The sequence below is a fragment of the Cyprinus carpio genome, chromosome A10 (genome assembly GCF_018340385.1).
Source record: "Cyprinus carpio isolate SPL01 chromosome A10, ASM1834038v1, whole genome shotgun sequence".
In the NCBI taxonomy this organism is placed as follows: domain Eukaryota; kingdom Metazoa; phylum Chordata; class Actinopteri; order Cypriniformes; family Cyprinidae; genus Cyprinus; species Cyprinus carpio.
The window spans coordinates 19466116-19491409 of record NC_056581.1 but is presented as its reverse complement, the minus strand read 5'-3'; the positions used below and the strand labels follow the sequence as shown (position 1 = coordinate 19491409).

Here is a 25294-nt window from a genome sequence, read left to right as displayed (position 1 = left end):
ACCCTCACTCAGCCACTACACTGCTCTCGCTCTGAAACCAAACTAATGCATCTTAAATACTTATTAATACTTTCACTTGACATTATAATGTTTCAGGGTCTGAATGAACATCACTGGAAACATTTGCTTTTGTTCCTCTTTTGTAAGTCGGTTTGGATCAAAGTTATTAATACTTTCACTTGACATTATAATGTTTCAGGTCTTAATCATTTAAAGGTCAAAAGGTCAACAGGAAAGCAATTTCACTTTCATAATGTTAAAAACATAATTAAATCAATGACACGGTGCAAAAAATAAACCTTAATGGTTTTAAAAATAGGCTTCATATGTCAAATTTAATTTCTCTTTTATATTCTACTGTATAGTTTATTATATTCTCATTAGATTTTCATTGGAAACATAAATTATAAATACTACATATAATCATCTACATCAGCATTAATGAAATGCATAAAATATGACCACATTTTTTTACAATACAATTTAAATAACATATTCAATATTTATTTTGATAATATTTATATGCAGTATATGTTTTTATTCTCAACATTTAATTAAGACTTTTTTTTCTAGAAATTTAACGATTTAATTTTCAACATTTTATTTAGACATTTTTCTTGAAATTTAACCAGTTTAATCTCGGATTATTATGACTTTAATCTCGAGATGTTATTTTTCTTTATTATTATTGCTTGGCCCTAATCCTCTTCCGTAAATGAGAATTTGGAGATGAAATGTGCTTAATTTAAATTAACAAAGACAAAATCTAAAAAAATAAAAATAAAAAATAATAATCTAAAAAAACAAAAGGATTCATTTTCTTCATATAAAATATATTTCTTTACTAAATAGGTTTTATTAAGTTTTATGGTGATGTAGATGAATACTTTGTTCATCTACATCACCATAATGGCATCAAATATTGCCATGTTTATTTTTTACAGTACAATAATAAACACAAAATAAACAAATCAAAAAGTGAATTCATTTCATGTTGAATTAAAATGCATTAGTATTAGTTGTGCATATGGCACTGAAAGATGAAAAATACACTCACATCATCCTCCTCATCCTCATCCTCCGTCTGAGCGCCGAGTGCAGGAGGAAGTGGAGGCCCGATGACGTAGTGGTGGGATGTTGATATCAGTTTTTTTTTTCTGTTGTTTTTTTTTTATTTTATGATTTTTGTTTTTTTTGTTAATTTTTTTTATACATTTTTTTCAAATAAATTTTTTACTTTTACAAAAAGTACTATGTTGTATTTTCTAAATGACGAATAATGTTTGGGTGACAGGCAAAAAAAAAAATTATAACAAATATAAAATTATTAAAAACAATATTAAAATTATTAAACGATAATAATATTCTAAAGGGAATATTTTTAATTTCTGCTATTTATATTATTACAGAATTTCTATTTTAATTATTAATATTATTATTATCTTTACATACAATAAATATAGGTGGTAGTTAAAAAAGAAAACAATAATTAGTTTATTTTTGTTTTTATTTTTATTTTTATTTTTTCAAATAAAATGTTTACTTTTACAAAAAGTACTATGCTGTATTTTCTGAATGATGAATAATGTTTGGGTGACAGGCAAAAAAAATTATAACAAATATAAAATAATTAAAAATATATTAATATTATTAAACAATAATAATATTTTTACTATTATAGAATTTCTCTTATTATTATTATTATCTTTAAATAAAATAAATATAAGTGGTAGTAAAAAAATTATAAATAACAATATCTAAAGGGAAAATCTGAGCTATTATTTTTTATTTCTGCTATTTCTAGTATTACAGCATTTCTGTTTTGTTGTTGTTGTTTGTTATTAAATTTGTACCTTTACAAAAAGTACTACCGGTTGTTTTGTAATCTAAGAGGAATAATGTGTTTGGTGACAAGGCGAACACGTTCATCGTCCTCACTCACACTCATCGCTCTTGTCCGCCATGCGACAAACCACAACCCATTCGGACCGGGACGCCGAGCGACAAAATAAAAGTCCCTCCGAAATACGACGTCTTCACGACGCACAATCACTTCGGTTCATTGTGATAAACAGATTTTGTTTGATGTCTTTCTAGCTGAGATGTCACTTATTGTTAAATATCTCAAACTCACTGATAAGTTTATTAAATATTTTGTTTGTTATTTTTTTTAGTGATTTTTTTGTTATTGTTTGTTTTGTTCATTTTGATTTTCATTTTATTGTAACGCAGTGACGTTTTTTGTTTCTTTCAATAAAGAAAAAAAATTATAATTTCGAAAAATGCTTTCCGTGAAGCTCTAGAAATAAAAAAACATAAATGTACAAAAAAATCAATTATGCTATTTATGAAGCTTACAGTAATGTAAAAATAGTAATAAAAATAGAAGTGCTGTCAAACGATTAATCGCGATTAATCGCATCCAAAATAAAAGTTTGTTTTTGGACTACATAGTATGTGTTTGTTACTGTGTAATTTTTATCTCATGTATATATAAATTACACAACCATGCATTATATATTTTAAGAAAAATATGTTATGTTTATACAGGGAAAAATTGTATTTACATAATAAATATATTTATATATAGATTATATGAATATATTTCAAAATATATTACTCTGATATGTGTGAGCATGTTTCTATATACATAGGCCTATAATATACACATTCACACATTATCTTATTACATAACACTTTTATTTGTATGCCTTAATCTTATATAGCACTATAATAAAACTAATCTGAAGAAATTATCTGAAAACATAATAATTTCTGCTCAGAGCTCATATTTAATGTGTTATTGGTGATTGGGTTATTAATAAATGGGAGACATGAAATTGTATTAAATCTCAGATTTTATTAAAGGGTTTTCAGTAAACAACTGTTGACACACAAGTAAATGCTGAAGACATCTGAATGGTTTCTGGAGGCTCTGCGTGTGGAAGTGAACCAGCTACAGCACGCACCTGCCAGCCATCCGTGTTTATTCTGTGCTGACAGCTCACTCAAACAGTCAAGATGCAAATGATACACACACAAATACCACAGTCCTTCACGGTCAACATCTGCAGCCGGTGCTTTGAGAAAGAGCGTCCAGGTCCAGATCCGCATCTGTGAACTCCTCAAGCAACTTCTCGAAGCCCTGGACAAAACCCAAATCAGATGCGAGTAATGTTTTCCAGTGCTGGCAAAGTCTGACTTTCCTCAATGCAAACACAGCCTGGTTTGGATTTCCATATTTCTTTTTTGAAAATCGGCACACAGACAATGTTCACATTATTGCTATAGAATTTCCATAGTTGCATTATTTATCGATCTTTGTATTTTAACTTAAACACTAGTTTCGAATATTTGATTATTTATTAGAAATAAAAAGCTGCATTATTTTTCTTTTTATTTTTACTTAAACACTTTTTAAAATAATATATACTTATTTTATGTAGAACATAAACTAGGCATATATGCTTTTTTATTTTACTTAAACCTCTTGTTTAAAACACAATTTTCTAATATTTTGATTTATTTTATGTTAAAATACCTAGTGCATTATTTATTCTTTTATTTTATTTTTTTAAAACGCATTTTTAAAAACATATTTTTCTAAGATTTGATTTTTAAATTTTTAAAACAATTTTTTAAATATTTTATTATTTTATGTAGAAATAAATAGTGCATTATTTATTATTTTTATTTTTTGTTTATTTTTTTTTTTAAATAAATATTTTTCTTTTATTTTTTTTTTTTTGTTTATTTTATGTAGAAATAAATAGTGCTTTTTTTTTTCTATTTTCAAAACACAATTTTTTCTAATATTTGATTATTTTATGTAGAAATAAATAGTGCATTATTTATTCTTACTTAAACACTATTTTTAAAAACTAATATATATTTTTTCTAATATTTGATTATTTTATATAGAAATAAATTGTGCATTTATTCACTTATTTTAACTGTAACATCACATTGATTTTAAATCATTCCTTTTAACTAAATCTTGTAACATCACATTGATTTTAAATCATTCCTTTTGCTGTTTTATTATTTTATATAGAAATAAATAAAAGTGATATTGTTTAAATTATTTGTAGTTAATTTTCTTTTTGTGTTATTATAGTATTGTGGCAAAAGGTAACAAACTGTTCATCTACAGTTAAAAAGTCATATTATTTAAAATAAATGTAGTTCATCATCGTTTATGTAAATCCATAGAAAAAATAATATTCATTTTGATTCTGTTATTATTTAATTAATCAATGGGTTTTTCATGACACAGTTTTGGATCAATCTCCTTGGCTAGTAAAGTATCTTTTTTCTAGACAGTAATGAGTTATGTTTACAAAATGCATGAACAGAAAAAAAAAGAAAAAAAAATCAGTGACAAAATCCTGGGACAACTCCTGAACATCTCATTATTAAATATATATATTATATATATACTGGGACAACTCCTGAAGTTGCCATGGTTTATTCTGTTTATACATATATAATAGTTTAATAATACCTATATATAGATATACATTATATATCTATATCTATATATCTCTGTATCTATATATGGATTACCCATTAAATGACCCAAATTTTTTTATACGAGTCTGAATCCACAACAACTCAATACATTTTATCCCATGACACTGTTTTAATCAGTTTTATTACCTTGGATTATCTTGATTCCGAAAGTTCATTATTTTAGGAAATAACTGTAGTGAAACTCATAACTGGTCAAATAATACAACATCTGTATCAATAGGCAGGTTTGTCTACAGCAACCTCATGAACATTTCTGTTTACTCCGCCAGTGACATCGGAATATCCAGAAACAGCGGCTTGAAAGAGGGGCGGAGTTATCCGCCGTCTCATAACATTTAAAGGAACACTGCACTAAAAACGCTTGCACTGAAAAGAGCTGGTTTGGACACTAATATTGAGAACTGGTTTCCTTCAGTGTGTGTCTATTCCATAGATTTAGAGTTTTGAACAGCCACCAATAATAGAGCTCTAATGCCAGCATTGACCATTAAATTCCCATCATAACCCGAAGAACCTCTCCAAATTCTGTGATCGCTTCTATTGTTTTTTTATCTCAGCAGGTGAACATATTAAACACATTGGTAAAGTGTTTCCAATAAATATATTATAAGTATTAACGATGGCAAACACAGAATTGGAATATTATACCATTAAAAAATTATAAAGAATTTGTGTGTGTTCGTGTATGAGAACGTATAACTTGTTATTCAAATTAACATGATTTAAATGCTATATGATAAAGTAAATCTTAAAACCTCCTAGGTATATCTATACTTATATATGATATATATAGATATACACGCCACACATATATAAATAAAAACATATCTAACATAGACACTACATACACATACTAAACATACAGCATATATATACATACACAGACATACACACATATCATACACACACACACACACCAATATACCGTACATACACACACATATAACATATGACCTACATATATATACACATACACACACATACACATATATACATACAAACACGCATACAACATATATACTACACACCAACCACATTTATTTATTTACTCTCTCGAGAAAGGTACCTTTTAACACAATTGTAATTTAAAACCAAAACTTCTTGTTTTTATTAGATTTCAAATCATTTGCATACATATGTACACAAAACTAGAAGGTGGTTGACAGTTTCATCTTTCATAAAAATGTGTTCTCCATAAAAGTGTCTCTCGGCTGAAACCTGACAACAAGTAAACAAACACACCAACATTCGCAATAAAGGACCGTAAAAAACAGCATCCAGGGGGAAAGTTAGCGTGGATGGGACAAATATCTGACAACAATGTGCCTCCTCGGACAAGTTTTATGAACACATACAGACACCAACGATTCGAAATTAAATTAACTGTATGCCCCACACCTTCGTATCTGCTGCTGATTGACCACAAAACACGTATGCACACCCAAGCATACATATCTGACGTGTTTACACTTCGGGCTGTGATGAGTGTCAACATGATTCATTTTCCGTAAATATTAAAGACTGAAGTCCTGAAGACTGTACATCAAGAGCAAAACATTGACCGTCATCAATGGAGGTCTTCTCCAGTTTTGTGCCTGAAGCATTTAAAAGTTGCGTAAATGGTCCTGCATCGGCCGCGTTCGGACTCAAGGACGGGCATCTCCACCAGATACCCCAGGTATGTTATCCAGACAAGCGTTTGCGTGTAACCTCCGTCTTGCAATCAACGGCACGGTTGGGGACAGAATAACATGAAATCTGATGCACTAGAGATGTGGCGGTCCATGACCGGTCGTATGTGGGCACTCGGCTGGGATTCAATTCACGTATCTACAGCTCTGCCCTGAACAAGGGGCACATGGTATGCACTCCACCAGGTGCAGTCGGCTTCTTCACACGCTTGCCAGCACGGGTCCTGAGAGAAACAAGTTATCATCACAACACTTCGGTATTTTGTGACGACTTCTTACACTTCAGAATCTTGACTGTCGGTTAGACTACCAACCTTTGACCTTCAATACAGCAATAATAATATAATAATAATAATAGGAAAAACAATACAACTAAAAATAACATAATATGAAATAAAAAAATAAATAAAACAAAAATAACCACTGTTAAGCAAGAGTAATTACATAAATTATAAAACATAAGTAAATAAATATATAACTTCTGTTAAGCAGTCTTTAAGAGTATTATGGACTAATAAAAAAAATAAATAATAGCATTAGACAAGAAATGTAAGAATTATAAATGAATAAGTAAATAGGAAAATTTATAAAAATAAAAATAAATAAAAATAACTACTGTTTAGCTATCCTTATGATGATTATGATTAATAAATAAAAAAATAAAAATATATAAATATTAAATACTTTAAAAAATAAATCATTAAGAGTATTATAAATCAATAAATAAACAACGAAGAAAGATTAATAATTATTAATAAAATTAAATATTTTTAAAAATAAGTCAAGAAAGCAATTTTTAATAGTATTACGGGTTAATAAACTTAATACATGCATTCAATTAATACAAATAAGAATTCTTAATTATTTGTAAAATAATTTAAGATAAGCAAATAAATGTGCATATTAGCTATTAATTAATTGATAAAAGGATAATGGACTCATAAAAAAAAAAAAATAAACAATAATAAATACTAAAGTCCAATAAAATGCATACTAACCATTAATTAATTCCTTAAGAGAATCATGGACTAATAAAAAAAAATACTAAATTTCTAATAATAAAAGTTAATAAATATATAACTACTGTTTTATACAATCCTTAAGAGTATAATGGACTAATAAAAAATATTTATATATATATATATATATATATATATATTATATATATCTATATATATATACAATCCTTAAGATGATAATGGACTAATAAAAAATATTTATATATATAATATATTATATATTAATATTTTTAATTAAGTGTTTTTTTTTCTTCTTTATTTTTTTTTCAAAAGTTATGTAAGTGTTTTGTTAAAAAAAGCACTAAAGCAATAAACAGTTAAAAAATAAATAAATAAAAGATTGAAATATGTAGGTAAATAAATGCATAACTACCATTAATCAATCCTTAAGAGGATAATGGACTAATAAATACATAAAAAAATAATAATAATAAATTGATAAAGAAAAATGTTAAAATAATAATAATAAAGAATAAAGACAATAAATGTCTAATTCCTGTAAAGCAAGGTTTAAGAGGATCTGAGATGCTGAGAGAGTGTGGTGTGATATTCAGTCTGTGGGCTTGTGGTTGATAAAGAAAGCTGCAGCAGATCGTCGCACCAGCGTCTTGAGAGCTGGTCGTAAACCTCCAGCAGCCGTGGAAGCTGAACTCCGATCTCCTGCATGGTGAAGGTGACTGAAACCCACGTCCCAGTTCAGCCGGCACACCTCCTGCTCCAGAAACTTCACCAGGAAATCTGAAGAGACCGATCATGAGCTACATTTACACGGATGTAATCTACAAAACAGACCACAGGGACACGCTCTGGTACCTAAAGGGAAGTATCGAGGTGTTCCGGCGTATATCTTCCCCAGAGACACCAGCTTGAGGCTCAGCGCTCTCATGCGGTCCGCCGGACTCATGGCCACACTGTCGCTCAGCTCTGAAACACAACAGCAGCCGTCAGTCACATGACCCACAGCACAGGAAGAGGAAGTGCAGAGCAAGAGCGGTCACCCTTCTGGATGATCTCCTGCCACAGCGAGTGCACCAGGATGGGGTCCGAATGTCCCGCGCAGTGGATGATGGCCAGCTTACACTCCGACAGCCGGAAATGATCCGCGAACTCTCCGTACAGCTACAGACACACGACAGAGACAGGTTTCTGAAACACATGGGATCAGCAGCTGCTTTCACGGGCAAGGCCTTCATTTACCTTGGTGATGTCCATGAGCTCCGAGTCCAGCTGCGCGTGATGGCTCCCTGCACCCGAAGGATGCTGGGAATACTATCTCTTGAGCGTTCCTGGATCTGCACCTGAATGCGCACCACCTGCAGCATCACAGTAAAATAACTCAATGCTGTGATCAATCACAAAGATCTCAGTACATAAATACACGCGACTGCATGCTTCACTGTTCAGCTCCGAGCCAGTGCTGTGATTGTAGTTTTCATTTTAACTGTAGTTTAGGCAATTTCATGTGCTTTTTGCCATTTTTATTATTTTTTTAAATGTCTTTTTTAGCTTTATTTTTTATTTCAGTTTTTGTAATTAATACTTTAACTGAAATGTAAGGTCAGTTGCAATAACTGAACTTGGTTCTGAAAGTGTGAAGTTCAATAAAAGAAGGCATTAAAATAAGTTTAAACATTAAAAAAAAAAAAAGCTACCATTAATCTTTCTCAAAAGTAATAAAATAATTATTACTGATCTTGATTTCGTTTAGTTGGTTCATTAAAGTATTAAAAAAAAAAATAAAAAAATGTATTCACTCAGTCTTTAAATTTTTTTATATTTCTATGTAGCTTTTATTTTTATTTCAGTTTTAGTTTAACTGAACTAAATGTAAGGTCAGTTGCAATAACAAAACTGTGAAAAAAGTTCAATAAAAAAAAAAAGCAGCATTAAAAAACAGTTACCGTTCATTTTCTCAAAAGTAATAAAATAATTATTGCTGATCTTGATTTTTTTTTGTTGGTTCATAAAAGTATTTAAAAAAAATATATATATTCACTCAGAAAAAAACGGCTTGTCTTTTTAATTCTTTTCTATATTTGCAGCTTTTATTTTTATTTCAGTTTTAGTCATTTTAATGCAAATTAAACTAGTTTTAGTAATTAATACTTCAACAGAAACTTTTTCTTTTTACTTAGTCGCCATAATAAAATGTGGTTCTGAACATAATTAAAAAGTTGAATTAAAAAAAAAGTAACCAAAAAAAAAAAAAAAAACAATTATGGTTAAGTTTCTTCAAATTTAATAAAGAATTAATGAACCAACTAAAAAACAATTCTCACAAAAAATTTATTTTTTTAAATATTCCTATTTAGCTTTAGTTTTAGTTATTTTACTACTTCACCTGAATTATTTAAAATTAGTTGCCATGACAACATTTCTAATTTATATTTAAGTTTTTGGAATTTTAGGTTTCATCAAATATTCATCCTTATTTCAAAAAAAGATTTTTTTAGTTAAATTGTCTGCTGACAACAAGGTCTCCCTGTAATATTAATATTTCAATTTTACAATATTAATTTATATAATTTTTTCTTAAACACTCATTGTTTTACTTTAAGAATTATTACTATTGTAAGTATTGTAATATTTAACTGTACTTTATTTAATATTTCATATAATGATAAAAACATGACTTTCAGAATAAATTATTTTATTTACATATATATTAGATATATTGATATATAACTAGTAGGGGATGCACTGAACATGACTTTTTCGGTTTTTAGCTGAAAGACAAAAAAATATTTAAAAAATATATAGCGCAATTTTATTGGCTTGAATTTTTAAATTTAGCATTATTATAATTGAGTTAAATTAAAAAGTCCTACAAAATTATTTTACATTATTTAATAAAATAATAAATAATTATTTAAAAAGCATTTTCGGCCAAGTGCATCCAGAATTTTCGGTTTCAGTCCAGAATTTTGGTGCATCCTAATATTAAGTCATTTATCATATTGAAATAAATGAATTTTCCCCCCAAACTGAACCGTCATCAGCTGTTTTTTCTCTCAGTACCTCCATCTTCTCCTCCAGTTCATGCAGGAACTCTCCGTCGGGCCCCCAGCGAAGAGGCGCGGGGAGACGCAGGACGAGCTCTTGGCGGAGAGGATGGCTCTGGAGATGTACTCCAGACGCTGCTTCAGAGAGATCTCCGTGCTGCACACACAACACAAACCCTTCTGAAGGATGTTTAGGATTATTAAGGGTATTAAGTATCTAAACGCATGGTCATGAGAACTATTATAAGCATCGCACACCTGTGCATGTCTGCCAGCCAGCGCCAGAACGTGTGCCGCTTTCCCAAAGCTTCTGCTCTTCTCGTGGAGTATCGCCACAGAAGGTCCATGTTACGCACTTTACTTTACTCTGGTCCTGTTTGATCATGTGCATCAGATGATCCTCGAGTCGGAGAGTTCACCTGGAGCACAGGAGGAGACACACTAAACACCTCGAGGCAGAGAGACTTCCAGGCTGTGTGTGTATGCAGGTCATTGGTACCTCCAGGAGTGTGTGGCTGAGGTCGGCCTGAATGAGCCAGTTATAGAGCGCGATGTGGAAGAGCTCGTCTTGAGATCTCTGGCTGAGACCCAGCATCTGCTCGAACTGAGAGAAGAACCAGTCAGGATCAGCGATGACCGCCCGATCGCGAGAGAAACCAAACTCAAGTCAAGTGAAATTACAAACAAATAGAGGGACAAATGTTCAACAAACATTAGAAATGTTGCTTTGGCAAATATCCAAAATTAAATTTGACTTGAAGTAATGACTAAAATAAATAAAGATTATAAAAAAAAAAAAAGTATGAAAATATAATGTATAAAAACTATAAAAATATAATTAAAAGGGGAAAAAACATTAGAAACAACCATGGAAACTAAATGGGGAAAAAAAATTAAAAATTAAGTGGACTATTAAAATAGAAAAATAGAAAACAACAAAGGTAACTAGAAATATATATATATATAAATAAATGAACATTAGAAATGTTGACTAAAATGGCTAAAAAAAACCCCCCCTAGAAATATAAATAAAACAATGAAAATAACTGAATAATAGAAATTAATAGAAATAAAAAAAGAATAAATAAATAACTTGAACAGGAATATTAAATAATAATAATTATAATAATTTTAAGATTAAAATGAAAATATAAAATATTAGAGGAAAAACTTAGAGATGTTGCCTTGGAAACTAGTTGAAATAAAAAATGAATAACTGAATAAATAACTTGAACAGGAATATTTTAAAAAAATAATAAAAAGAATAATAATTATAAGATTAAAATTAAAATATAAATATTACACAAAAAACCTAAACATTAGAGATGTTGACTTAGAAACTAGTTGAAATAAAAAAATATAAATAAATGAATAAATAAATAAAACTTGAACAGGAATATTAAATAATAATAATAATAATAATAATTTTAAGATTAAAATGAAAATATAAAATATTAGAGGAAAAACTTAGAGATGTTGCCATGGAAACTAGTTGAAATAAAAAAATATAAATAAATGAATAAATAAATAAAACTTGAACAGGAATATTAAATAATAATAATAATAATAATAATTTTAAGATTAAAATGAAAATATAAAATATTAGAGGAAAAACTTAGAGATGTTGCCATGGAAACTAGTTGAAATAAAAAATGAATAAATGAATAAATGAATAACTTGAACAGGAATATTTTTAAAAAATAATAAAAAGAATAATAATTATAAGATTAAAATTAAAATATAAATATTACACAAAAAACCTAAACATTAGAGATGTTGCCTGGGAAACTAGTTGAAATAAAAATATAAATAAATGAATAAATAAATAAAACTTGAACAGGAATATAATAATAATAATAATAATAATAATAATAAGATTAAAATTAAAATATAATTATTAGAGGAAAAACTTAAACATTAGAGATGCTGACTTAGAAATTAATTGAAATAAAAAAAAGAATAAATAAATAACTAGAACAGGAATATTAAATAATAATAATAATTATAAGATGAAACTGAAAATATAAATATTAGAGGAAAAACTTAAATATTAGAAATGTTGCCTTGGAAACCAACTGAAATAAAAGTTGAAGTACTAAAATGACTAAAACTGAAAAAAGGCAAAAAAAAAAAAAGAAATAAAAAACTAACAATAAAAATATAAGAGGAAATAAATTAAACATAGGAATGTTTCCTTGGCAACTAACTGAAAATAAAGTTGAAGTACTAAAACTATCAGAACTGGATGGAAAAATTAAAGCTAATTAGAAATATTAAATAAAAATTAAAAGTAAGAAAATCACTTTACTAAAATTTAAACAAATAATAATATTAATTAATAATAATGATATAAGAAAATGAGATAATTAAATAAAATTATTAAATAAAATTACTAAATACTAATATAAAATAATAATAATAATAAAAAAAAATGAGATCATGAGCGGCAGCGTCCCTCATTGCTCAGCATGTTGGGGTCAGAGGTCATGACGGGGGGTCCGGGTTGTTTGGGGACGCTGGGAGACTGAGGGGCGGCTTTGCTCTGGTTCACCAGCTCCTGCATGGTGTCCGTGATGCATTTAAAACAGCAGAGCCTGGACAAACACAAGAGTTACAGCTCGACTCCCGCATGAGCACTACAGAAAGACTGTGTGTGTACTGACCGCTGCTGGAAGGCCTGCTGACCGCTGGAGTCCTCCTCCGGCTGCGCCGTTCCTGTAGAAGTGCAGCCCCAGCTTCTGAGGGTCCTTCTTATCGTGGCCGTGAGACAGAGCTCCACCACTCCCTCATAGAAGCGCACTGGGGCGAGGACAGAATGTGATCAGGGTGTTATATAACGATAGAAGCAGGTGAACGGGTTCAGGTCTTCTCACCTTGCGGTACTGAGAGCAGAGCGAGGGGGGCAGGTCTGTGTGGTGGCTGATCTGCTGATAGAGAGCAGCAGGGACTCCTTCAGCGTTCGCTCCTTCTCCAGCTTGTTCTGGATCTGTCTGGAGCCCTGCAGCAGCTCGTTGGCCTGTCGGGAGGGAACCAGATCTGATGAATCTCAAACGCTTCCGGTTTTAAAATAGGTAAAAAAAAATATATATATATTAAATTAAAAAAAAATTTTATATCATTTTTTTTTTATTCCTTATTTTTCAAATATTTAGCTGTTTATAGTAAATAATAAAAAAAAGAAAGTAAAATTAAAGTTAATAAAGGCTGCTAAACTAGCTATACTTAATGTTCTAAAAAGGCAAAAAAAAAAAAAAAAAAATGCAAAATACAAATTACAAAATTAATAAAAACTAAATTAATAAATAAAAATTAACTAAAAATCAACGACAACAAAAATTAGCTACACTAAATAAATAAATAAATACAAAAACTAAATACTAAAAATAAAAAAAATAAATAAAAAAGCTACACTAATAAAATACGAAAACTAAGTATTAAAAACTAAATAAAACCAATAAATACAAAAAATGAATAATACACTGAATAAATACAAAAAATGAGTACTAAAAAAACCAAATAAAAACAATAAATAAAAAATGCTTTTCTCTCTATATGTAAAATAAAAATAAAAAACTAAAATAAGTAAATAAAACTAAAACAACTAAATTAAAACCAAAACAAATTCATGACAAAAGTACAAAATAAAAATAAATGATAAAATAACTAAGCTAAATAATAATAATTATTTTATTTTTCTAATAAAGGTAATAGTCACTAAATAAATGTAAATTAAAAAAAAAAATAAAACTAAAATAAATAAAGAAATACAATAAATAAAAAATATAACTTAATATACTGAAATAAAAAAAAAAACAATAAAATAAATAAAAAGCAGAAACTAAGATAAATAAAAATAAAATACAAACTAAAAAATGTAATAAATTAAGAAAAAATGAAAAAAATTAACTAAAAACTAAAATAAAATAAGCCAAATAAAAACAATAAATAAAAAATACCTACACAAGAAATGAACAAATATAAAAACTTAAACTCAAACTGAACTAAAAACTAAATAACTGAAATCAGTAAATAAATAAAAAAAAAAAAAAAAAGTTAATACATTTTTTTTTTTAAAAAAAAAGCACACATATATAAACTAAACACCAACAACAAAAAAAAACTAAATAAAATAAATAAAACACTGATTCCTTTCCCACAGCTGCCTATTATTTTTCCATCTTGTTTTGTGTGGCTGTCTCATTGAGAAGCGCAGGTACCTTGGAGCAGATGCTGTCGTCGCAGCTGTACAGCAGAGGGCAGATGTCTCTCAGGTGGTGCCTATTATTTTTCCATCTTGTTTTGTGTGGTTGATGTACCGCGTTAATGAGGGCCGTGATGAGGCGCCGGCTCAGCTCCGTCCACAAAACAACCACATCCTTAAAACTCACCGCCTTTATCTGCTCCTGAAACTCCTGGACGGAGACAGAAAACCACATCAATGTTTGAGCATCAAGAATCTGACAGTGAACAGCTGCTCATCTTTGAGAAAGCTGGCGGCGCACTTTGGGCATCTCGGAGATGATGAGGCTGAACTGATGGTCACACAGGAGCTTCCAAGCGTCAGCGTCTGATCTGGCGATGGACCAGCTGCTGCATGACCTGAAGCGCTTTCTCATGCAGCTTGAGCCTCGGCTGAGGAGCAAACCTGAACACGAGAAGATGGTGAACACCTGACTCACAGATACACAGACACACACAGAAACACACTGGAACTCACTGTGGTACTTCCTCTGGAGCTCCTGCTGCACCTGCTGAGAGCTGGAGCCATCGGGACGCATGAATCCCAGAAGCCTTTGCTGGAGGTTTGCTGGGGAGCTGAAACTGAGGAGGTCAAGTAGGTTATGCCACAGTTAAAGCTACATATTCAGAGCTGTTAATAAAAATTAGGAACCAAAATAATGGAATTAAGATCAGTAATAAAAGTATTTAAATATTTTTAGTTTTAAATGAATAATACATTTCACTAAATAAATGTGAAAAAAGCCTAAAATAAGTAAATTAAACAAATTTAAAAGCTATTATTTTATAGGATATAAAAATATTTTATTTTTTTTAAATAAATGACAAGAATAAATAAAACAAAGTTAAATGCATAACCAAAAAAATAGTAAATTAAACTTATAACAAATACTAAATAAATATATAAAATCGCAAAATATATTTATAGAAAAATATATAGCTTGTAAATTGTTTTATAAAAAGTATAGAATTTAAATGCATTTAAAACACAAATTAAAAATTTAATTAAAATTTAATAACTACATGACTAAAAATGTCTAAATAATTTAAACAAATTAAATACTAAATTAATAAAAAAGTAAAAAAAAATTATATATATTTGTTTATTTTTAGAATATAATTTTATTATCTTATAAAAATGTATTTAAATTTTTTTAAAATGTATTTAAAATAAAACAAACTAAAAAAATTTTATCAATGACTACATATCTGAAAATTAGTAAATTAAACTTAAATTAAATACTAAATAAATATAAAAATGGTAAAATATATTTATAGAAAAAAATATATCTTATAAATTGTCATAAGTATATAATTTTTACAAATTTTTTAAATAAAACTAAAAGTTAACTACGTGACTGAAAATTTGTAAATAAAACTTAAAACAAATTAAATACTAAATTAATAAAAAAGTAAAAAAATAATTTATATTTATAGAATAAAAATATAATTTTCTTAACTTAAAAAAAGTATAACATTTTTAAAAACGCATTTAAAATAAAACAAACTAAAAAATTAATCAGCGACTACATATCTAAAAATTAGTAAATGAATAAAACATTTTAAATACTAAAATTTATTTTTAAAAAGTCAAAAATGAATAAGATAGATAAATAGTAAATACAAACTAATTAACTGTGTTTGATTTATTTAAATAAAGAATAGGTTTGCTGGTGAGATGAAAGTGAAGAGGTCAAGTAAGAAAGAAACCCAACATGCTTCACGACAAGATGAGCACGAGAGGATCTGAAGGCCACCTACCTGCCCACACCCAGAGAAGCTGGACTGAACTGGGAGTTTTTGTCCAGGAACTCCTTCAAACCCTGAAGCTCCATCAGTACGAGCTCCAGATCAGATGAACTGGCTGTGCTCTCCAGCTAAAACCAAAGAACATCGTCAGGAAATACACTGAACGGTGCTGGAGGTGATCTCAACCTGAACCTAAACACACTAAATGATTGACAGCCAGAGAAGATTTCTGATTGGCTGAACAACTGAGGGAAGTGATGCACTACAAAAACCCTGGAAGGCAAACGGAGCAGAAATGTAAAATGCAACAAAATTACAAATCATTAGTCACAATCAATCAATCAATAAAATAACAAGTATTTGTGTAAAAATGCTCCAAAATCTGTCACTAATCACATAAAAAAAAAAAAAAAAAAAAAAAAAAAATAGAACACTTTTGCAAAAAAAAAAAAAAAAAAAACTAAATTCTGTCATTACTCACAATAAAAATACTAAAATAAAAAAATAAACAAACATTTTTGTAAAAATGCTCTAAAATTTACTCAAAAAAAGCATGTTTGTAGAAATGCTTCAAAATCTCTCATTACTCCCAAAAAACTAAATAAATCAGTATTCAATTAAATACTCGCAACAAAATAAATACAAACAAAATAAATGAAGTTTTTTTTTTTATTTCTTATAAAAATGCTCCAAAATCTGCCGCGACTCACAATAAACAAATTAAAGCACTTCTGTAAAAAAAAACAAAAAAACTCTAAAATCTAATTTCTCACAATAAAAATAAATAAACAAAAATATTTTTTGTAAAACTGCTCCAAAATTTGTCACTCACAATAACCAAAATATATAAATAAAAAAAAAAAACTGAAATAAAACATGTTTGCAGAAATGCTTCTAAATCTGTTATTATTTCCAATAAACAAAATAAATAAATCAGTATTCAATTAAATACTCAAATTAAATAGTTTTTTTTTTTTTTTTTTTTTAATGTTCCAAAATCTGTCAGTCACAACAAACAAATAAATACAAAATAAATAATAAAAACATTTAATTTTTTTGGTAAAAATGCTCTAAAATTGGTCATTACTCACAATAAATAATAATAATAATAAAAAAACAATTCTGTAAATAAATTTCTATAAAATTTTTTTTTATTGGTCTATAGTATCAGTTTGTTACTGTTGGTGGTGACAGTTTTACTCGCGTTGGTGATCCGGTGGTATATGTTGATAGACTCCCGTCCCAGATGTTCCTGTTCCAAAGCGTAATAATTTTTCAATAATACCGTTACAAGCGCTCATAGAGTCCCATTAGTCTGTATTTGCTGACTGACCCCAGTATACGAGTGAAGTAGATACTGATGCCGTTGTGCTTTCCAGAGAAGATGACCTCAGGTCCAGCGGAAGGTAGACGCCGCTGTCCAGCGGCTGGTCATCGTGGGTGTAGCGTGTTGGTATTCGGCGGGGGGTTTCTTGCCTGGAGATTCTCGGTGTGGGTTCATCACGTATTAGTCGAGATTATTTAATGACGTGTCACTCGTGCAGCATTACCGCGCCGCGAGAAGCAACAAGGCGGGATCGGTCCGGATTAGTGAAGCGGTTTATACCTGGGGCAGGTGTCGCAAGAAAACTGGGGTTTGGTAGGGGGCTGCCGACAGACACCGGGGATCCTACAATCACAGATTAGACATTAGTCAGCACTGACCAATCAACAGCCGGCTGCTAGTATTAGTGACTGACATGGTTCATGGTTAAAACAACAAAGATCTGCTTGGCGGGGTTGAGATGTTAGTCACCTGGCACACCCGGGGAGCTGAAGAGAGGGGCCGGTCATGTTACTGAGGCAGCAGTAATATGGCTGATGGGAAACGCATCTGAGCCTCTCCACCGTACCTGCATTAAAACACCTTCTTTATTAATACATCATGTCAAAACTGCAGAGATAAAGCCGTGCAATATACCAAATACTCACAATACACTCATGACGATTTTGTTGCCCATATATAATTAAGAAACATCATGATTTGTGAATATTGCAATGGTTTTAAGGTACATTTTATTTAGTCATTCAATTCATTTTGAATGGAATAATTGTTGCACTGGATCAAAATTGTAAAAAAAAAAAAAAATTGAAAATCACATTGGTGTATAATAGAGATGCACCTTCTTGGCCGATATCCATTTTTTTCTAAAAACTATAATTGACAGCATATAAAAAAAAAAAAAAAAAAAAAAAAAAATTCAAATGCAAAATGTTATATTCATAAAAGAATGTTAAATGTTATCATTTCCCCCAAACTGCACAAAGTTAACGATATTTTCTCACTCTCAAAATAAAGTGCTCTGTGACTGGAAACAGGTAAAAATGAGTTGCATAACAAAACTAATGTTATTTCCGACTATGTTTATAAATGACTTTTTCCAAACTTTATTAAATGTCATCTTTCATGTCAAATTCTTACATTTGAGCAACTAATTCAGTTAGAATAATAAGATACTGTAGAGTTGAAATCAGTTTCAACGAACACAGACGCTGCATCTGAAGCCGCATTAGATGCATTTAATCAGAGGTGCCATAAATGCGTACACCACAAAATTGCAAACGCATAAATAATGTTTTAGATATTTTTTGAACATACAAATAAGAAACTCTGGGAAAAATGCTATACTTTTAAATACGAAACCAAAGCACCAGTTTTAATGAGTGACTTTAAATAATTTTCAAAGTTTTAAAATTGCTTGTTTTTTGTTTTTTAATTATTTTTCTTCATGATTATTTCTTTCTTTTATGTAAAGCACTTTGAATTACCATTGTGTACGAAATGTGCTATATAAATAAATTTGCCTTGCCTTGAGTCATTTAGTCATTCATTCAACCGAATCGTTCAAATGGCTGATTCATTCAGAAACATGCAAGTGACTCTTTATGAACGGGTTACTGAATCAATCACTCACTTACTCGATTCGTTCAAAAACGTGGATTTATTCAGTAAGGAATCACTGCTGAGTTTATTAATGACACACAACAGTTCTTCTGTGCAGTTCTTCTCAACAAAAATTGAGCAAAAAACTGTCAATATTGTGTCTAAAATGTAAGTCACATATAATTTAACTTCTTGATTATTGAACTATATTGTAAAAAAAAAATCAAAAGTCACATTGCAATCATGGTACTTTGATATTAGGGAGAAAACATCTTGAAAGGTAGAATATTCGGGAAAACATCTTGGTCGATATTATTATTATATATAATATATATCTATTCTAAACTTTCTGTGATGCACTTTGTGTGTGCTGTTGCTCAATACTTCAAAAAATGTCTCTATAAAAAAAAAAAAAGAAATAAACTAAATAATTAACATATATAAAACTGTCATTCTACGTGCAACAGAAATGAATAAAAAACAAAAAATAAAATAAAGCTTTTTTTTGGGTAAAAATACTTACAAATCTGTCACTACTAAAAAAAAAATATATATATATACATCTATGAAATCAATTACAGTGCTATTCTTTATAACCAACATTTATTCTTAACGCCAAGCCTAAACTATTTTATTTAAAGCGAAACGGAAACAACTGTAGGCTGTGGCTGGCTTGAAAAAACATGCTTGACCAGGCACTAAACCTCTCCGCAGCGACACTGAATCCCAAATGTTTTGCACGCTTGACGTTATCTGCATTATATAAGTTGCAACATAAATGCAATGTAAGTTTATGTGGATGAAAGCATCTGCCAAATGGATGAAATGCATTAAAAAAATCTTAATTTCCTAAAGAGTGCATCAAATAAATCAAATAAATATTCATAGCAGCTTCCGGCTCTCCACATACCATTTTTCATATACTAAAAGTTTAAAATGTCTGTTAAAATGTGAGCCTGGAGCACAAAAGCAGTCTTAAGTCTCTGGGGTATATTTGTAGAAAAAGCCAAAAATACATTGTATGGGTCAAAATTATAAATTTTTCTTTTAAGCCAAAAATCATTAGGATATTAAGTAAAGATCATGTTCCATGAAGATATTTTGTAAATTTCCTACCATAAATATATCAAAAACTTAATTTTTGATTAGTAATAACTGCATTGCTAAGAACTTCATTTGAACAACTTTAAAGATGATTTTCTCAATATTTAGATTTTTTTGCTCCCTCAGATTCCAGATTTTCAAATAGTTGTATCTCAGACAAATATTGTCCGATTATAACAAACCTGGAGAGATTATTTATTCAGTGTGAATCAGAAAGTATTATTATTAAATGTGTGAAATATATTTTATTTTTACCAAATTCTGTGTTTTTGGTTTTAAATTTTTCTGGATATTCCATTTTAATGGTTAAATTAAATTTTAATCATCAAAAAGAATGTCTAATCAACTGAAATCACAAAAATATATATATAAATATATATATTTTTTTTTATTATTATAATTTTTTTTTACAATAATAAGGCCCTATAAATTGTATTTTTCTTTCTTTTTTTTTTTTTCAGAAATTCTATTTTGTGTATTTAAATTTTTCTGGTATTTTTTCGGAGGTTTTATTTTTTTTATTTATTTTTTTTTTGTATTTATGCAATTTGAAAAATGTACACTTAAGACTGGTTTTGTCAAAAGCCTGGGAAGAAATCTCTCATATCTGACCTGAAGAAGGCTCGTGTGGCCCAAACAGAAACCTCTCGATCACACGCCGCTGAGGAACAGGCCAAGATGAGCGCCGTGGCACACGCCTGCCCTTCCTGTACAGCAGAAACACGTGTCTTTATCATCAAACACACACGAGAGCGTCTGCATTCAGAGGTTAAGTGTGCCGTCGCTCACCCCGTGCAGCTTGAAGAACCTCTCGATCTCCTCGCTCTCTCCTCCAGCGCTGCTCACCAGCAGGTGGCGCAGCTGATCCACCGGCCGCAGCTTGTGGATTGTGTGACTCCGATGTGGATGCCCTGAATACAGTGATGAGAGAGGAACGACCTGAAGAACATCACAACGAGAGGATGAATCATACCTGAGCGGACAGGAGAACAAACTTCTGACAGGAGGGAAAGCTTTTGTGCTGGACCACTAAAGGAGAGTCAGTGACTGGAACGAGATCTTTGTTGAGAGGAGAGAGACGACCTTGGGAGATCTGGTTTCCTCGATTGGTTTACCGACCCGCGGTGGGCGCGTCCGGATTCGCAGATCATCTGGAGAAAATACAAAAAGCTGCGGATGTCGAGAGATTGTTGTTTTGACATTGGAATATAAAGAAATAAAATTCGAAAGGCTGCCAGACTTTTTAATCGGCCAAGATATAAACTGCATCAATAAATTTTAAGGAGATGCGCAAGCGGGTTCTCCGCAATCCTGGGTTGCTATCTTGTGGTACCTTTATTTTTCACCACAGAATGAAAATTCCTCCACAATTCTGAAAACAGTTTTGTTTTTGCGCCAAATTCTGTTTCTGCTGTTTACGTTTGATACTGCCTACTCTTTTTCTCCCATTTCCAATTTTAAATAGTTTTAGTAGTTTGCATTCGATTTTAGCAATCAAAAAGTATTATTATTAAATGTGTGAAATATATTTTATTTTTTTACCTCAAATTCCTTTTTTTTTTTAACAAATTCTGTTTTCTGTTTAAATTTCATTCTTTTCTATTTTCTCCATTTTAATTTTTTAATTCTGTTTTAATGGTTACATTAAATTTTACCAATCAGAAAGTATTATTATTAAATGTGTGAAATATTAAATTTTTTCCCCTCAAATTCCATTTTTTTTTTTTTTTTTACCAAATTCTGTGTTTTTGGTTTTAATTTTTCTGGATATTCTATTTTAAATGGATTTAAAATACATTTTAATCATCAAAAAGCATCAATCTAATCAATTGAAATAAAATAATTTTAATTATTTTATTTATTACAACAATAAGGCCCTATAAATTGTATTTATTTATTTTTTATTTATATTCTGTGTTGTGTATTTTAATTTTTCTTGTAATCAATCAAGCGAAGGCATAAAACATTAATTTAATTTATCTTTTTTAATTAAATTATCAATTTTATAAACCATTTCAATTCCTGGCAAACCCGGTAGCTGCACAGAGATTTACTGTTGAAAATTTACAACATGGATGAAAAAAAATGTGTACGATGGTATAACTTAAAAGAAATAGCATTTTACAATTTGATTGGCTATTACTACACTGAGAACATATGTCCTACAGTACAACTGACCAATAATTCAGGATGAGACCAAACTTTTTTATTTCGCATGCGCAAACTTCTGCGTGTGCATGATATGAAATTTGAAACAGCATAAAATGTAAAAAAATGCTTAAGCGCCCCCTCTGGAGATGAGAAGTTCATGGCCAAACTTTGATACATTCATCCAGAGTATGCTGAATTCCAGACGTGCACGTGGTTTGTTGTAGGATTCCGCAGAAAGCTTTGTTTATATCTCTGAAAGATTCAGGGAGATTCAGAAAGTTGAAAATAAAAAAAAATCAGTATTGTAAGGAAAGAAGTCAGGTGTAAGAGATGAAATGCTTTTATCTATGGGTGGGAACAAAGCTTCCGATAAAAAAACAGAACAGACAGAGGAAGAGGAAATAGCTTCTCTGACGCAGCTTCCATGAGGGGGAGCTTCTTCCCAGAGAAAGGAATGCGTGGTTGTTGCACTGGAAGAGCGTGCATTGTCTTAGGACTGCTCGGAAAAGCAGCCATCAGCGGAACTCCTTTACTGTAGGGGGCAGCGCTATGAACTTTAACCGGACGGTTTCTGGAGGGTGGAGGGCGCAGGAACCCAGGCTGACGAGCCTTACGTGCACCAGCGCCAGCACACAGGGCGAACGGCGGTAATCTGCCGTTTGGAGGAGGAGCAAAGGGGCAGATTCTTTGAAGTAAAGGCGCTTTACCGCCAGCTTTTACAGCAGCAGGCTTACAGACCAGGATCCAACAGACCCCGCCGATTCCACGAGCCTCATTCATGAATCGCTTTGCCATGGTGGCGGCCGGCCGGCTGATGCAGTCTGGCGACTCGGGAGGCGATCAGTACAGCGATCTGAACGATGGGCTTGAACACGGAGCGGTCGATCGTCCTGAAAAACAGACGTATTATTCAGAGGAGAAAGATGCACGAAAACATCAAAACCAGGAGCACACAATATATTGGTGATTATATCTGCGACTAACAACATTTTTTTTAAATCATATTTTGCATTTCATTAAAGATTATATTTTTATTATTAATAAAATAATATTATAGTAATTATAACATCAACTAATAAATTAATTATTATAAGTAATTAAGAAGAAATAGGAGTGGTATTGACTAGTATAAGCTTTTTTTATTTTAAATGTTAACTTTCTGATAAATTGATTATTATTAATAATAATGTAAATAATTTATTTGTATAATTAAAATGTTGTATAATAATATGCGAATATAATTTTTTATTAAGAAAAACTAGGTGTACAATATATTGGTGACTATATCGGTAGCATTTTTAATCCATTTTTAACTTTAAGATTGATTTTTTCATTATAATAAAATAGTATTTCTATTATAATGTTATTAGTAATATTAATTATCAATAATTATTTTTAAAGAAAAACTAGGAGTATTATATCAGTGATCGTATCAGTACCAACCAATATTAGACTTTATTATATTAATTTCTCATTAAAATAATGATGCATTTGTTACTAATATATTTGTTATAAATTAAAGCATTTATTTTACAATAAAACATTCTTAACAATAGTTATTAATATAAATTAATGTATTTATTTTTATCACTAATTAAGGAAAATAATATATCAGCCATATCAGCGTTTACCAATATTTACATTTTGTAACTTCATTTTTAATTTAAAGATATTGATAAATATTACTTTATTATTTTTTTTTTATTTATATTTTTATTTAGTATATTGATTAATTTTGTATTTTTTTTTTATTAATTATTTTTATTATTATTTGTACAAATTTGCTTTTTTTTAACTTTGATTTTTTACATAAAAAAATAACAATAATAATAATAATAATAATTAAAAAAATTATAAAATTAATGACAAATAAAATACTTAGAATAATTTATATTTACAATAATTTAATATATTTACTCATTTTTATATTGGTGACCATATCAGCACTGACCAATATTTGCTTTTTTAATTATAAAATTAATGACAAATAAAATACTGCAATGCAGCAAACTCTGGTTCAAACTCTGAGGTGGAGAGAGAAGGTTTATATGAGCTTTGTGCCAGTGGAACCTGATCTTAACAAAGGTGGGCTTTATCGGGTTTTGTCAAATCAAGACTTACTGCTGCAAACTCTGCGTTTGTTTATTCCATTATGCTACAGGCGACTCGAGTGTAACATAAGAGGGAAAACCCCGTATTACAAAATCAGCGTCACTCAAGCCATGATATAAAGTTAAGGAAACGTAAGAAGCCAAAAACTAAAAAGAGTTAGATGCAATATTTTTTTGTATCATCAGTTGTAGGGTAAACTAGCATTTATAATCTTCCTCGGGTAGAGGAAAAGCTGCTACATTGTGGGTACCACTGGGAAAAACAGCGAAGATGCTGAATTAAACATAACACAGCTTTTCAGTCTTAAAAGTTGTTCTGCAGTATACATACTGGCCCTGATAATCATAAGGTTCTTACCTACCGCTGACTCCATTTCTGCCAATCAGTTTTTGTGCATGAATGACTCGCTCGACCTGTGCTTGGTCTTCATCAACACCCACTGGCGGAACACGTGATGGTGAGCGACTAACAGGAGATACAGACATGGCATCGGTACTCTAATGCTATTCCTGCAGTTTCCCGGATGTCGCAATGCTGGATTTCTGCTGATTTTGAACCACGAATTTGTGAAGCGAATTGTAAAGTGAAAAAAAAAATGGACACAACAAAACAATTGCCTGTGAATATTATACATCGTATGTTTTAAGAAGATGGAATATTTCGGAGTGAACTCTGGAAGGTGAATATGAATTGATGATTTTTAATTATAAAAATGTGTGTAAAAAGGTTTTGAATTGGAAATTTCACACAAAAAAGAACATTATGGATTAT

The 25294-nt window shown here is 30.1% G+C and overlaps 1 pseudogene; it reads right to left on the bottom strand.

Moving 5' to 3' along the window:
- Positions 1-3061: 3061 nt before the first annotated feature.
- On the bottom strand, positions 3062-23206 carry LOC122134582 (annotated as a pseudogene).
- Between the last annotated feature and the right edge of the window lie 2088 nt (positions 23207-25294).